Consider the following 17,933-nt stretch of genomic DNA (forward strand, 5'->3'; position numbering starts at 1 on the left):
TAATATATGCATATTATTAGAAATAATAGAAAACACTCTGAAGTTTCTAAAACTGTTTGAATGATGTCTGTGAGTATAGCAGAACTCATATGGCAGGCAAAAACCTGAGAAAAATTTAACCAGGAAATGGGAAATCTAAGGCTTGTAGGTTTTCAACTCAGCCCCTATTGAAGATACATTGGGATATTGGTCATCTTGCACTTCATAAGGCTTCCACTAGATGTCAACAGTCTTTAGAACGTTGTTTCAGGCTTCTACTGTGAAGGGAGGCTGAATGAGAGGGGAATGATTCAGAGGTCTGGCGGAGTGCCACGTGCTCGTGACGCGCGGTCATGAGAGTTAGCTCGCGTTCCATTGCTTTTCTACAGACAAAGGAATTCTCCGGTTGGAACGTTATTGAAGATTTATGTCCTAAAAATTGAATCTATACATTGTTTGACATGTTTGTACGGACTGTAATGGAACTTTTTGACATTTCGTCTGCTCCTAGTGAACGCGCTTCGTGACTTTGGATTTGTTTACAAAACGTGCTAACAAAAGGAGCTATTTGGACATAAATGATGGCCATTATCAAACAAATCAAACATTTATTGTGGAACTGGGATTCCTGGGAGTGCATTCTGATGAAGGTCAACAAAGGTAAGTGAATATTTATAATGCTATTTCTGACTAATGTTGACTACACAACATGGCGGATATTTCTTTGGCTGGTTTGGGCTCTGAGCACCATACTCAGATTATTTTACGGTGTGCTTTTTCCGTAAAGTTTTTTTGAAATCTGACACAGCGGTCGCATTAAGGAGAAGTTTATCTAAAGTTCCATGTTTAATAGTTGTATCTTTTATCAATGTTTATTATGAGTATTTTTGTGAATTGATGTGGCTCTCTGCAAAATCACCTCATGTTTTGGAACTACTGAACATAACACGCCAATGTAAAAAGAGATTTTTGGATATAAATATGCACTTTAATGAACAAAACATATATGTATTGTGTCACATGAAGTCCTATGAGTATCACCTGATGAAGATCATCAAAGGTTAGTGATTAATTTTATCTCTATTTGCGCTTTTTGTGACTCCTCTCTTTGGCTGGAAAAATGGCTGTGCTTTTCTGTGACTTGGTGGTGACCAAATATAATCGTTTGTGGTGCTTTCGCTGTAAAGCCTTTTTGAAATCAGACAATGTGGCTGGATTAACGAGAATTGCATCTTTAAAATGGTGTAAAATGCTTGTATGCTTGAGGAATTGTAATTATGAGATTTTGGTTGTTTTGAATTTGGCGCCCTGCCCTTTCACTGGCTGTTGGCGGGATGGGACACTACCGTTTCGAATATCCCAGAGAGGTTCACGAACGGGAATCTCTTGTTTTCTCTCTCGCCCTGGTCTGTCGCGGAGAAATGCAATGTCTTATTTTATGCGAATACGGTCTTTCCTACAACAGTATGTTATAAACATTAAAGGTTATTAAAAGTTTAGTGCTGTCTGGTAATGATGCATAACTGTTGTACAACCAATGTTGATAAATAAAACATCCGTGCATGTTTCAATATTGTGCAGTAAAATTGTTTTGGATTAATTATAAGATGTTTTAAAAAGATGTGTACTAAATATTATGAATTAAATAAATGGTTTTAAAGAGGTATCTCACCAGACGTGTGCGTGCGCGGGTGTGCGTGTGCCGGGCCAGGAGGTGTGTGTTTTTCAAAACAAAAGGGGGGTGTGGGGTGTGTGTCTCTGCATGGGGCGTTTGAAACCAAAAAGATATGTGGGGACTGTTTAGGATTGGGTGGGCGTCTCTTAAAATGGGCACTTTCGATTCATTAACACACATGCCTTTCAAATACGTATTTATGTCACCCCCAAGGACTTGGGGGGCTAAAAAGTCAAACAACCCAGGTAGAATATATCTTGTCTAGACAACCTCCTACGGTTTAAAACACATGTTATTTGTAATCAGCCCATATACAAATGGTCCCCCCTAACCAGGTCTATACATTTATATCGGACCCCCCCCCCCCCCCCCCCCCCCAAGCTGCTAACCATGATGTTGTTGGAAATCAAATGCAAATAAAAGCAGTCTCTATGACAAGAGACTTCTTTTACCTGACGGGACCACATTGCCCTTTGACTTATGCTACAAGCCCCAGTGTGTCTTAAAGCTTAAGATATAATGGCTGCTGTAGAAGGTTTTGACCCCCGGTTGCAACTAACATTTTCGGCCTTAATCGCAGGCCCATCCAATAGTGGTAAAACTTGTTTTGTAAAAAGTATTTTAGAGAACATGTGTTATCTCAAAAGACTGATAATATTGTGTGGTGTTATTCGTGTCATCAACCTTTGTATGATGAATTGTTGAAGAAATAAAAATCAAGTTTGTTGAAGGAATAACTTCTCCTTCCTCATAAAAACAATCTGCTGGTTTTGGACGATATGCTTTCTGCAGGTAGCGAACATCCCAATATACTCATCATAAAAATCTTTCCGTACTTTACTTGGTGCAGAATGTGTTTCACCAAGGTAAAAAATAGTTGTACCATTAGTTTGAACGCCAATTACATGGTTTTGTTCAAAAACCCTAGAGGCAAACTACAAATTAACACTCAAGCTCAGCAGATGTACCCGGAGAGGAAATCCTACTTTATGGAGAGCTATAAGGATGCTACCAAAGCGCCATTTTATTATTTAATCGTGGATTTAAAAGCAAATACTCCAGAACACCTGAGGCTACGAACCGGTCTGTTCCCATGGGAGTGGCCAGCTGCGTACCTTCCTAAAAAGTAACCGCTATGTCTCTGCGTTTAAAAAGAAACCTGCCCCTCTTGAGAAGCCTAGTTGGGGCTACAGCTAAAGAACGTAAGGCCATCTTGGGTTTCTGTTCTTCAGATCTCATATTATCCCTATGTGAGATTGCTTGGAATCTTCTCAAAGGACTCATTCCACTCACCCTGACCCAATTAAAAAAAATAAAGAGACAAAAGACCACAATCAAATTCTTTGCCAATAAACGGGCCAGTCTTCAAAGAAAAGACATAGCATAAAACAGTCTGGGGGTTTTCTTCTGCCTTTACTAAGTATAGCCGTGCCCTTCATCACCAGCCTTATTGCTGCCAGACGTGGGGGTTGAACACAGTGTGATGGCCAATAAAATGTATTTGGTGCCTCAACAAGAGTTGGATAAACTTAAAAAACAAATGCATGGTCCTGAAAATATCCGACAAATAGAGGAAAATGATTTGGATACGGCCATGAAGGATATTTTGAACCGAAAAGGATTGAACCCCTATGATAAGGTCCAAAAATACACAAACCTCTTGCAAAAGTATTTAGCCTTGGTAAAACAAGGTGAGAGAGAGACCAACCATTTAACACTTTCCCTACCGGACCCTTTAAAAGATGACGAGCGAAGGCCAAGCCGCTGTAATGCATGTGCATGCGATCTTACCGGCTGAAGATCAAATGCCTGTTGAAGATAAAGTTATTCATGATAAAGTTATTCACGTAACAGGAAAATTGTTAGATACATTATGAACAAGATAAAAGACTCAAAGGGGACCGCTACTTGGAATGACAAAGGAGAGTTTATCCTTCAGGGCGCTATTGTCAAGGGTTCACATATGCTTGACTTCCTTAAAAGTACCACGGCTGCCCACAAGGTTGCTGATGACAGAAAACCTCCCGGGTGCAATCAGTTCTTAAGGCCCTTGCAATACTCAACATTCCCCTCTCGGGTGTACCCAACTATAAGCTTTGTCAACAGATTCAAGCTATTGACAATAAACATGGCCGGCCACTCAATAGGTAATTCATCACAAGCCAACACTCCACAAAATTGTTTTCCAATCAATCGGCTCATGAACCCTTCCAACTCTTGGGTATTCGTGTCTTTGCTCAACAATAATCCACTAAGACCTGTCTTCGGGCATTCACTTCCAAGATTGAATCAGAGCATGCATAAACAATCATGCTAACTGTACAGGCTAAAGGTGTACGGAAACGCATTTCCAGCCTGAGGTTACCTTGGGAAACCACAGACAGATTTCCTGAGGTGTCACCATCAGATGATAAATTGAAAGTATACAATGTATAACCCTCTGCAAAATCATTTCTGTCAAAAGGATGCCTCCCGGTAGCCAGGAATAGATTGTAAAATTCTCTCACAGATATGTTGTTATTAAATTGCGGTTGGAAAGCGTTAGCAGGGACCTGACGTTCGTACTGACAGAGAGCTACATACTCTGCATTGAAGTATTGAAAATTAAATGGGTTTTTATGTATTGCTGCACGTATAGAGGCGTGATCAACCAAACCTATAACAATGTATCGGGCAAAGGGCCTAGAAAAAGGTTTTCTTGACTGCAGATTCTACTGCCCACAGGTACAGTATGCTAAAGGTTTTCATGGTAATTCTTTGGAGAGGGTAAAGGGCATTTCCTTTCATCAAAGCCTGTGAGTGACCCAGACGAACTGCCGGAATTACAGACACTTTTTTAATTAAAAGCATTGCCCCCAACACTTTTAAACTGAAGTCCCCATCCTGGGCAGACATCAGGCTAAACTCATCCTTGGCCCTGGTTAATGTTAGTCTTAAATCAACCGAATTTAAGAGTAAACATTCTTCAAAGAAAATGTCAGAGTGTATAGGCCCTAGCATATGAAACTCTCGAGATTCGGCACAGTAGCGAGCGAGTGCCTCCAGTCCTTTGTTTGCACTGGTGCACTCGATTCCATAGAGACTCCTGCAGTATCCTTGCTAAACAGCCCGGCGCTGAATTGTGTCTTGAGAGTCTCTTCAAAATAGTTGAGTAAACACTCCATGATGGCCCTATAAGGGTATGTGGCACTGCTTTGAATGATTAGGCGTTCACCCAAAGTCACATCCACTTGGGAGTGGTGGCCACTGGGTAATTAATGAGACTCACTTTGGCATGGTCTGCAATATTAGCACCATCTCTTTTGGTCACTTTTAGACGTAAATGCACCAAGGTGTTGTTGAGGTCCAGATAGTTGTCACCGTGGCCTGGTATGAAAAATTCTATAGGACCGTTGTCTGTAATGGCAGAGAGTGGGGCTATCTCCACATAACTGGACCTCTCTATTGAATGCTGGGTTAAGGGGGCCATGAAACGATCGAGCTCTGTCTTTATAGCTTCAGAGGAGATGCGGTGTAAAAGAGCCATGTTGCTTGTTCTTTTAGAATATACTTCCGAGTATTCTTTGTGTTGTTTTTGGTCCAGATCTCCTCACTTTACCACGTCTTTGACTTACTGAGTTTCTTTTAACAGTTAACCTCCGCTTTTTAGGGGCAGGCTTGCGCCTTATACCCGGAGATCTCTTTTTTGGTCTTCGAGACAACATCATAAGCCCCGAGCCTTCTTGATGCTCGGCATCTGGTGACGCCCTTCTGGTCATAGCATTGGCTACAACCTCACTTACTATATTTTTAACCGCTGATTTAAAATGTGGAAAATATACCTCCTATCCCCGAACCGTATATGGTCGGGAATCCATAATAGCCGGGTAACCCTTTACCCACTTGAGCAACATAGCATGAGACATAGCGGTTAGGGTCGAGACGTTGGTGGTCCATAACCTTTTAATTTATTTATATTATGTTTATAAAAATATATAATACTAATATTATATATGTAGAGAGGTTTTGGTGGGTTTAAAGTGGAGTTTTACAATCGTTTTACCATAAGTAAATTCAATGATTTCGTTCTGATCCATTTTAAGCTCAAACAGAATGTTTTCAATATATTTCTTGCTTATAGGTACGTAGTGTGGCTTGTAGTAGTTGACAGTGACTATATCGCCATCCTTTCTGTCTATATGTACTGTTCTCAGGAGGGCCACATAACTGTCTTCGACCCTTTGATAGGATATGATGTCGGTATATACAAATATGTTGTAAAATCCTGCATGTATATCCGCAGGGAATGGGAGTAATTTATATTTCCCATACGTCCATTTATTGGGACCCATCCCCAACATGTAGGCTAAATTACCGCTGGTCTTTATACCCCCACCAGCATCCCCTGAGATTTGTACACGTTTATGTATAGGGTTGTAAATCAAGAGTATTTCCATATTGTTCTGGGTTAGGAGTTCATTCAACTCTGAGACGATCCTCTCTTCGGTTCTATAGAACCCTTTTTTAAGCTTAATAAGTTTTGGAGGTTCCGATATCCTTTTGCAATAAAAATCACAGTCCTTATCCTTGATATTATACCAACTGTGGGGGTATGTAATCTCGCTGAGACCTACTTCCCAGGCCTCTGATAACTCTATAGGCTTTGGAAAATTGGTTGTATAATTCGAACTCTGATTATTACGATATATATGTGCAGACGCATTACTGGGGAGAGTCAGGTAGAAGCCGCTGTGTTCCATGATGCACTCCTGTGTACACGCAAATGATGTTGTATTTATCATGCATGAGGGTTTAAGTTAACCCCCGATGCCTCCACCCCATCGTGCTCTAATACCCAACTGTTGAACTTTTGGGGCCAGTTTTTCCAGCAGACCAGCACCCATTTTGTTTTACCCTTTTCTCTCTTTTGATCTGGAATCTCCTCCTCATGAAATACTTTGTCTTTACCCAACTGTACCTTCTGTAATTCCTTCTCATAAAAAGATCCCTCTATAAGCTCCCCGTCATAATATTTAAACTTGTAGACCGGCGGTATGCACGTAGACATTCGGTAACGGTGAACACCTCATCGCTGTAACCTTGCTCATATTTTTTGTCGAAAACACCCCTCAACTTGGATATACTGTATAAGTCCCCCACTATGAATTTAAAATATATTTTTTTCTTATGGCGAAGGGGGAACAAACCATACAGATTTTTAAAGACTTGGAAAGAGTTTTCAGAAAAGACCTCGTAGTGCTTCATCCGTATACTCTTATGGTAGCTGTTGTTGTACCCCTTTACTAAATCTTGAACTATATCGATATATCTATGCGTGTTGTGAGCTGTAAAATATCGCCACATCCGCTCCTTCAGAGTTCTGTTAAAGCGTTCAAAAACTGAAGCTTTCAAATCCGAGCCTGTAGCAAAATGTACTATATTGTGCTTCTTCATGAGTTTCTGAAAAGTATTATAAAAAAATATTTTCCGCCATCAGTCTGCACTTTCTTGGGGTCTCCTCCTTTCTTAGATAGAGTCAATGGCCCGGGTCACCTCTGCCCTGCTCTTATTTTTTAAGACCCTTACAAATGCTATTTTAGAGAAAATATCTATAACTGTTATCTATAACTGTTAGCATGTAGCGATTTCCATAATTTTTATCTGCAAGGGCCTGCATGTCACATAGATCCGCCTGAAATTGGGACAAGGGATGAGTAGAAAAAACTACGTTCCCGTTTTAAGCGCAATATTTTGTCACGAAAAGATACTCGACTATGCATATAATTGACAGCTTTGGAAAGAAAACACTCTGACGTTGTCTGTGAGTGCCCCATAACTGATGCTACAGGCGAAACCAAGATGAAACTTCAAACAGGAAATGAGCAAAATTTCTGAGGCGCTGTTTTCCATTGTCTCCTTATATGGCTGTGAATGCGACAGGAATGAGCTTACACTTTGCTGTTTCCCCAAGGTGTCGGCAGCATTGTGACGTATTTGTAGGCATATCATTGGAAGATTGACCATAAGAGACTACATTTACCAGGTGTCCGCCTGGTGTCCAGGTGCAACTATTTTTCCATTTGATAGAGAGGAGAAACCAGACTTCCACGAACGTTATATCATCGAAGAGATATGTGAAAAACACCTTGAGGATTGATTCTAAACAACGTTTGCCATGTTTCAGTCGATATTATGGAGTTAATTTGGAAAAAAGTTCGGCGTTTTGAAGACTGAAATTTCGTTTTTTTTTTGGTAGCCAAACGTGATGTACAAAACGGAGCGATTTCTAATACACAAAGAATCTTTTTGGAAAAACTGAACATTTGCTATCTAAGTGAGAGTCTCCTCATTGAAAACATCCAAAGTTCTTCAAAAGGTAAATGATTTTATTTGAAAGCTTTTCTTGTTTTTGTGAAAATGTTGCCCGCTCAATGCTACGCTAAATGCTACGCTAGCTATCAATACTGTTACACAAATGCTTGTTTTGCTATGGTTGAAAAGGATATTTTGAAAATCTGAGATGACAGTGTTGTTAACAAAAGGCTAAGCTTCAGAGCTAGCATATTTATTTCATTTCATTTGCGATTTTCATGAATAGTTAACGTTGCGTTATGGTAATGAGCTTGAGGCTATAAATAGGATCCCGGATCCGGGTTTGCTCGTCGCAACTGGTTAACCGGCTACCTGTTTCTTCGGCTATAGATCTCTGTAAACGCTCCTAAGACCCAGGGTTAGAGGGATTATAATAAATGTTTTTCAACATCTGCTCCGCCATCCTTCTTGCCCCTCTGAGGTACAATAACATTAATGAGCCACTTTCAAATAACGACAACATGTCGTTGTCACGAATACCACATGTTCGGGTGGTGCTCGGCGGTCGTCGTCGCCGGTCTACTAGCTGCCACCGATCCCTTTTTCCTTTTCGTTTGTTTTTGTCTAATTGTTTTCACCTGTTCCTTGTTGGGGTTTTGGGATGGGTGTTATTTAAGTTTGTTTAGCCCGCTGGTGTTTGTGCGGGCTTGTGGTTATTTTACGTTAGTGGTGTTTGTGTACTTTTGGGTTTTCGCTGTCCGGTATTTTGGTAACAGTGGTTTTGGGTTTGTTGCGCCTGTGTTTTGGGCTTCACCCATGTTTTTACCTGTTACTGTGCTTGAAGACATTAAGTGTTTTTTCCCGTCTACCTTCTGCTCTCTGCGTCTGACTCCATAGTAGAGAGAATTATTTATTTCAGCTTTTATTTCTTTCATCACATTCCTAGTGGGTCCGAAGTTTACATATACTCAATTAGTATTTAGTAGCATTGCTTTTAAACTGTTTAACTTGGGTTAAATGCTTTGGGTAGCCTTCCACGAGCTGGGTGAAGTTGGTGAATTTTGGCCCATTCCTCCTGACAGAGCTGGTGTAACTGAGTCAGGTTTGTAGGCCTCCTTGCTCACACACGCTTTTTCAGTTCTGCCCACAAATTTTCTATGGGATTGAGGTCAGGGCTTTGTGATGGCCACTTCAATACCTTTGTTGTCCTTAAGCCCCATTAAGACCCATTTGCAACCAAGCTGTTACTTCCTGACTGATGTCTTGAGGTTTTGCTTCAATATATCCACATAATTGTCCTGCCTCATGATGCCATCTATTTTGTGAAGTTCACCAGTCCCTCCTGCAGCAAAGCACACCCCACAACAAGATGCTGCCACCCCCGTGCTTCACGGTTGGGATGGTGTTCTTCGACTTGCAAGCCTCCCCTTTTTCCTCCAAACATAACGATGGTTATTATGGCCAAACAGTACTATTTTTGTTTTATCAGACCAGAGGACATTTATCCAAAAAGTACGATCTTTGTCCCCATGTGCAGTTGCAAACCGTAGTCTGGCTTTTTTATGGCGGTTTTGGAGCAGTGGCTTCTTCCTTGCTGAGAGGCCTTTCAGGTTATGTTGATATAGGACTCGTTTTACTGTGGATATAGATACTTTGTACCTGTTTCCTCCAGCATCTTCACAAGGTCCTTTGCTGTTGTTCTTTGATTGATTTGCACTTTTTGCACCAAAGTACGTTCATCTCTAGGAGACAGAACATGTCTCCTTCCTGAGCGGTATGACAGCTGCGTGGTCCCATGGTGATTATACTTGCGTACTATTGTTTGTACAGATGAACATGGTACCTACAGGCATTTGGAAATTGCTCCCAAGGATGAATCAGACTTGTGGAGGTCTACAATTTTAAGGTTTTAGATGATATATTTTGATTTTCCCATGATGTCGAGCAAAGAGGCACTGAGTTTGAAGGTAGGCCTTGAAATACAACTACAGGTACACCTCCAATTGACTCAAATTATGCCAATTGGCCTATCAGAAGCTTCTAAAGCCATTACATAATTTTCTGGAATTTTCCAAGCTGTTTAAAGTCAGTCAACTTAGTGTATGTAAACTTCTGACCCACTGGAATTCTGATACAGTGAATTATAAATGAAATAATCTGTCTGTAAACAATTGTTGGAAAAATTACTTATGTCATGCACTATAGTCTGTTAACAAGAAATGTTTTGAGTGGTTGAAAAACTAGTTTTAATGACTCCAACCTAAGCATATGTAAACTTCTAACTTCAACTGTGCCTTTAAAACCTCTTGAGCAAAATGTAGTCTTCTGCCTAAAAATACCCAAAAGTAATTATTTTTCATGATGTGGCCATAAACAATAACTAGTTATTCTGCATAGTTCTAAAAGCCTTTCTTTTTTTTTTTCTTTTTTAGTTCTAAAAACCTTTCTGGTAAAAAAAATAGTTATAAATTGCTGAGGTGTACTCACCTTTGAGGAAACAAGCTCAAGTATATAGTACTAACATTATGAAAACATAAATCATACGGTACTGTTTATCATTTCTTTCTTTATTCAACAAAAATGGGTCGTGAAATGACTGAAATGCTTTCTAAATATAGTAAAAATATAATTATAAACGACATACTATAAGATTTCACCTTTCTTATAAGTGTAAAATAAATGTTATCATATTTAGTAGAGTACAAATTTGGCCCTATTTCATATAACTGACGACAGAGCATTTTCTGCCAATGTCACACCCTGATCTGTTTCACCTGTCCTGTGCTTGTCTATACTCCCCTCCAGGTGTCACCCATTTCCCCCATTATCCCCTGTGTATTTCTACCTGTATTTTCTGTTTGTCTGTTGCCAGTTCGTCTTGTCTTGTCAAGTCTACCAGCTTTTTTCCCGAAACTCCTGTTTTCTAGTTTTCCCGGTTTTGACCATTCTGCCTGCCCTGACCCTGAGCCTGCCTGCCATCTGTAACTTTCGGACGCTGATCAGGATTAATAACTCCTGCCTTCCCTTGATTGTAGTTTGCCTACCTCCTGTTTTTGTAATAAACTTGTTACTTCGAACTGTCTGCATCTAGGTCTTATCCTGAGGTCTGATAGTATGAACTGGCCATGACTGTCTTTGTTGTCGTCTCCACCCCCCTCCAGGTGTCGCCCATCTTCCCCATTCTCCCGTGTACTTATACCTGTGTTTTCTGTTTGTCTGTTGCCAGTTTGTCTTGTTTGTCAAGCTTACCAACGTTCATCCTGTCAGCTTCTTTTTCCATGCCTCTCTTTTTCTCGTCCTCCTGGTTTTTAACCCTTGCCTGTCCTGCCCCACTCGAACCCTGAGCCTGCCTACCGTCTGGTACTTTTGCTCCACCTCTGGATTACTGAACTCTGCCTGTCCCTGACCCTGAATCTGCCTGCCTTGACCTGTCGTTTGCCTGCCCCTGGTGTTACAATAAACATTGTTACTTCACACGGTCTGCACTTGGGTCTTACCTTGATTCCTGATAGTATCTATTGATTAGCTTCACTTGTTCTCAATAAACACTTCTAATTAAAAGAGGACATGGGCAGACACACAAATACACAGCTAACATTAGACCTCTCCTTTGGTGAGAAGGTGCACTTGATACTGAATATAATTCCATTTGATGATTCCTTATCTCTCTATTAAGCTTGGCTACTTTCTCTCTCTCTCTCACCCTCTCTCTGTCTGTCTCTGTCTCTCTCCCTCCCCCCCTCGCTATTTGTCTCAGGCCTTTCTCTCTCCCTCTATCTCTCTCTTTCCTTTCTCTCTCACATCTCAGGACCATGCTCATAATACGTTTATACAACATGCTAAAACAGATGATGGTCTCTGTTCACTCACTCACTCAGACACACACACACACACACACACACACACACACACACACACACACACACACACACACACACTCTCTACTCCCTGTGGCCCCCTACCAGCCAAAGGGACTTACTTGTAAGCACTGTAAAGCTCTGGAAATGAACATCGATCTGTGTTTTATAGGAAACAGCAAAGTAGGTGGGCTTATTTAGCCGACTATCTACTGCTGATGGTTTGATTTCTCTCTCTCTCCATCTCTCTCTCTCTTTCTGTCTCTCTCCATCTCTCTCTCTCTCTTTCTCTCTCTCTCTCTCTCTCTCACTGTTTTTCTCTCGCTCTATTTTTCTCTCTACTCACTCACTCATTCACTCACTTAATCTATTTCTATCTGTTTGTCTGTTTCTCTCTTTTTCTCTCTAGGAAAGAAGGTTTCTTTGCAAACCATTCTCCAGGAGCCTAACAGAGGGGGACACCTAAAGACACACACACACACACACACACACACACACACACACACACACACACATATACACAAACAGCCTGACAGTCACACACAAAGTGAGTGAGCTTTTAGCTTCTGAATTGACAGAATAACATTTTAGAATGATAATTATATGGCACCCAGTATGTGTGCGTCATTCACAGCTTCAGCTAGTATGAAGTTTGCTGTCACTTGTAGCTTCTCGGGAAATGTATAAATTACACCGTGCTTCATTAAGTTTTATAGTTAGCTGGAGAGAAAAGTGTGAAAGGCATGGGTGTGTGTTTGTGTGTGTGTGTGTGTGTGTGTGTGTGTGCAGTACTGCATACTCACCTTGCCCTCTACCCCACGATACAAAGCAACACCACACATCACAATAACCAAAAACCTCACCACTTCTACAACCCATCTTCCCCAACTGTACAGACAGCCCCCCGACATACCATATCTCCTGAAACATCTCAACACTTTTTATAATTTTACAGAACTCAAATTCCACCCTAAGGCATGGCGGAGACCATCCCATTAAATAATAGTAAAGGGTCCCCCCACCTTTGACCCTGTTCCTCCTTGTTAGCCAAACAGCCATCTTTGACAGAGCAAACAGAAAATTCAACAACACAGTTTCACTCATGACACAGAACCGACACCCATGTCCGACTCCCGGTTCAACCCGTGCCAACCAGCTGTTAGTGCCAGGACTCCATGTAGAACCCTCCACTGGAGGTCCCCTGACCTCTTTGGTAGTGGGAGTTTATAGAGCCCCCTCCATCTAAAACCTACCAGACTCTCCACCCCAAATACCCCCTGCCACTGATTTGCCTTCACTCCTGTTAGGCTCCTCATGTTCCTTTCCTTAATGCAGAGGTTGTAGAGGGCTTTACCTCCCACCCCCTCAAACTCCCCCAGGCTCGTAGTGTTACAATATAACAAGTCCTCCGGATCCCATTGCCAGTCCCCAGTCTCTGCCGTCACCTGCAGTGGCAAAAACATTGGTGGTACCTCCCCCTTTGTTCGCTCAAACACCCCTCTTACCGACTCAGTGCCTCCTGGACCTCCTCCAGGAATCTCTCCAGCAGCCTAAGAGATGTTAGTCCTGTTTGTTGTGCCAGGATTTCCTGGGTTTTCCACCCCTCTTCTCCCAGCAGTCGCAGGTCACACAGCCTTAGTAAACCCGCTGCCATCAGTCGCCTCTGCAGTGTGGCCGACTGAACCGGTCTCAAAAGGATGGCTGGGATGTTGAAGATAGGCTTCTCCCACAGCCAAGGCTCGAAACCCCCTTCTCGTGTGGGCCTTAGCAGCTGCCAGGCCCTCAACATCGCAGAGTAAATATCTGAGAGACCTGCTGTCCTCAGAGGACACCATGCCCCTCATTTGTTGTGCGTGTTGTACTGATCTTACAAACTTTCCCCTTAGTCTCATTCAGGAACCTTGACAGAACCTCAGACTCACCTTCCCCCTCCTTTGACCACACCAGCTTCTCCCTTCCCACCTCCTTTCTTCTCCTCCTTTTTCATTTCTGCCTGACACCTTCCTCCACCCCCCCTAGCAGCTTACCCTTCCCCACTATACTCTCCTCATCCACTAGCATAACCTGACAAGGCCCAGGCTCATCTACACCACCATTCATAGCATGACTTCCCCCCCTGCTCCAAAATCATTAGCCCCTCTGCTGTTTGTCATCTGTTGCCCCGTACCTTCCGTATACTTCCAACTTTTCACGTGTCGAGATGTAAACCCATGTCTCACAGCCCTTTGTCTCCTGCTTCTGTAATAAACATTGTTAATTCAACACAGTCTGCATTTGGGTCTTACCTGAAACGTGATACACATAATAATACACACAGGCACAAACGACCTGAGAACACAGCAGGAAAGGGTGGCCACAGAACTCAAGGGAGTGATTGAAAAGCTTCTACTTTCCCCAACGCGAAGGTGGTTATCTCCACCCTGCTACCATACACAAGTATTTCCCGTGACTGTGCCTCAAAAACAAATGTTTACCTGGCCCACCACTCCACCCTGGACTTGAACAGCCTTTACGACCAGGTCCACCTATACAAGGCAGCAGAGCACACCTTTGCCAAGACCCTAAAGGACATCGTGCTCAACTGAAGCCCCAACACCTCACACAGGAGCAACAGATCAACAGACACCCCGCCCAGACGAGCGAGACACTCTCTCAGACCTGTGGAACCGGCCTCCCGGACCTACAGGGGCTTGCGAAAGTATTCAACCCCCCCACCCCCTTGGCATTTTTCCTTTTTTTCAAAGGGTTTTTCTTTTTCTTAAAATGTTTCCTATTTTGTTGCCTTACAACCTGGAATTAAAATTGATTTTTTTTTTTTTGGGGGGGGGGGGGTTGTATCATTTGATTTACACAACATGCCTACCACTTTGAAGATGCAAAACATTTTTATTGTGAAACAAACAAGAAATAAGACAAAAAAACTGAAAACTTGAGCATTCATAACTATTCACACCCCAAAATCATAGCGTTTTCCTTGATGGCCAAAAAGCTCAATTGTAGCCTCATTTGACTCCCAAATGCCTTTTGTCCAACACCAAGCGTGTTAGCTTATTTTTTTCTGTAAGCAATGGATTTTTTTCTGGCCACTCTTCTGTAAAGCCCAGCTCTGTGTAGTGTACGGCTTAAAGTGGCCCTATGAACAGATAGTCCAATCTCCGCTGTGGAGCTTTGCAGCTGTGGCACTTTGGGGCCTTTCAGAACAGGTGTATATATACTGAGACCTGTGACAGATCATGTTACACTTAGATCGCTCACATGTGGACTTCATTTAACTAATCATGTGATTTCTGAAGGTAATTGGTTGCACCAGATCTTATTTAGGGGCTTCATGGCAAAGGCGGTGAACACATATGCACGCACCACTTTTCCGTTTTATTTTTTTTTAAACAAGTACATTTTTTCATTTCACTTCACCAATTTGGACTATTTTGTATGTCCATTACATGAAATCCAAATAAAAATATATTTAAATTACTGGTTGTAATGCAACAAAATAGGAACAACTCCAAGGGGGATGAATACTTTTGCAAGGCACTGTGGGCTCAGGTTCTTGGTCTCTATGATTTTGGTTGGATAGGTTTCTCAATTTCTTTCTTATGTTTTTGAATTCTTCATCAAACCATTTGTCATTGTTTTAAGGCAACAAAATAGGAAAAATGCCAAGGCGGTTGAATACTTTCACAGGCCACTGTACGCCTTCACTATGGTGAATCACTAAAACAATACAGAAATACACTACGGAAAAAGAACGAACAGCACGTCAGAAATCCGCTCAATGAAATTGAATAATCCATAGACTCTAACCACTTCTTGAGGGTCTGCTATACAAATTGATGGAAAGTGGTGTTGGCGGGAAAAATAACATACGACATTATAAAATCTATGTACACAAAAAGGTGTGCGGTTAAAATTGCCAAAAACAACAACAAAAACATTCCCGCAGCGGTGAGACAGAGCTTAAGCCCCACCCTCTTCAACATATAAATCAACGAATTGGCGAGGACACTAGAACATTTGCAGCACCCGGCCTCACCCTACTAGAATCTGAAGTCAAATGTCTACTGTTTGCTGATGATCTGGTGCTTCTGTCCCCAACCAAGGAGGGCCTACAGCAGCACCTAGATCTTCTGCACAGATTCTGTCAGACCTGAGCCCTGACAGTAAGTCTCCCTCAGTAAGACAAAAAAGGTCCAGTTGACAGGACCACAAATACAAATTCCATCTAGACACCGTTGCCCTCTAACACCCATGGGAATGGAGAGGGGTTGAGTGGGGATGCCAAGCTCAGATGCCAGGGTAACGTCCATGAGACTCACATCAGCCCCCGGGTTGATGAGTACCTGGAGAGACTTGGACTGGTCACCCCACAGCAGGGTGGCATGGAGATGGGGGCGAGTAAAGGGATAAGAACAATTATCTTTAAGACCCCCCAGAGTACCCACTCCAACGAATGAGCTGGGTCACTTGAAGGGACAGGTAAGGTAAACACATAATGACTGACATTACCGCAATACAGACAACTGGGTGTTCAGTCTGCGTCAGCTCGGGAAGAGACAACTCGGCAGTCTTCAAAGGAACTTGGGTAAGCTTGGATCCTCTCAGGGACTTCTGGAGTTTCATCAGGTGCAAGGTGGGATCCTTGAATGAGCGATTGGGACCACAATCAGATCTCTTCTCCTTTCTACATTCCCGTAACAGTCCATCGATCCGGATGGTTAAGGCGATGATTGAGTCGAGATCAGTCGGTAGTTCACGGGCTGAAAGCTCGTCCTTTAATATGCCGATAATATGTGCAGGAATGTGTCGAACAGCGCTTCTGGATTCCAGGTACCCTCTGCAGCCAGCGTGCCAAACTCCACCGCATAGTCTGCCACACTGAGGGAGCCCTGCCGAAGCTGGAGTATTTTCCCGGGAAGCCTCTCTCTTGGACACCGGAGCCTCAAAAACCTTTTCTCACCTCCGCAACGAATACATCCAGACTGAGGCAGACGGTGGATTGTTGCTCCCACACCGTAGTGGCCCAGGCGAGTGCCCTCCCGAACATCAGCGTAATAATGTATGCTGTCATCGAGCGATCCAAGGGGAATGAAAAAGGCTGAAGCTAGAAAACGAGGGAGCACTGGGAGAGAAAGGCCCAGCAGGTTCTGGAATCTTCATCGTAGCACTCCGGGGGAGGTAAGCGGGGTTCCTGGGAAACTGGGGCGACGGCGCTGCTACCAGCCGGGTTACTGAGGGGCTGGAAGGTTACAGCCATGGTAGGCTGTCTAGTAGGCAACCCACGGAATTGCTACCGCAAAGCATCCAATGCTAGGTCGTGATGTTCGGCCACATCCTGGAACCCTTCCATCAGACCAGGAAGCATCTCCTCGTGTCTATCAATGAGGGCTACCAATGAGGGCTCCTTGGGAGGAGATGGCGTGGTGGAGCTGGTCCAAGTCTGCTAGGTCAGTCAAGGTCAGTTCGTACTATCAGGAATCAAGGTAAGACTCAAGTGCAGACTCTGAAGTAACAATTTTATTGAAACCACAGGGGCAGGCAAACGACAGGTCAAGGCAGACAGGGGTTGAAAATCCAGAGTAGAGGCCAAGGTACAGGTTGGCAGGCAGGTTCAGGGTCAGGTCAGGCAGAGGTCGGTAATCCACAGGTGGAGCAACGGTACAGGACAGCAGACAGGTTCAGGGACAGGCAGTGGTCAGGCGGACGAGTACAGGGTCAGGACAGGGAAAAGGTCAAAAAGCAGGAGGACAAGAGAAAGAGAGAATAGGGAGCTGAGACAAAATGCTAGTAGGCTTGACCAAACAAAACAATCTGGCAACAGACAGACAGAAAACATAGGTATAAATACACAGGGGATAATGGGAAAGATGGGCGACACCTGGAGGGGGTGGAAACAAGCACAAGGACAGGTGAAACAGATCAGGGCGTGACAGGAGGTCAAGATCTGTTGGTATCTGCACTGATGGCGCAAAAACCGTGACAGGGAGACATAGTGGAGTGGTAACATTTGGGTGAGGTTTTTTTCTCACCTGAGTAGCCTTGTTTTACTGCCAACAATAAAATCACACCATCTAGTGTTCAGAAAAATAACAACACAATGTCGAATACAAATAGCCTAGTCAAATAATTAACAT

The sequence above is a fragment of the Oncorhynchus clarkii genome, chromosome 23 (genome assembly GCF_045791955.1).
Source record: "Oncorhynchus clarkii lewisi isolate Uvic-CL-2024 chromosome 23, UVic_Ocla_1.0, whole genome shotgun sequence".
NCBI lineage: Eukaryota > Metazoa > Chordata > Actinopteri > Salmoniformes > Salmonidae > Oncorhynchus > Oncorhynchus clarkii.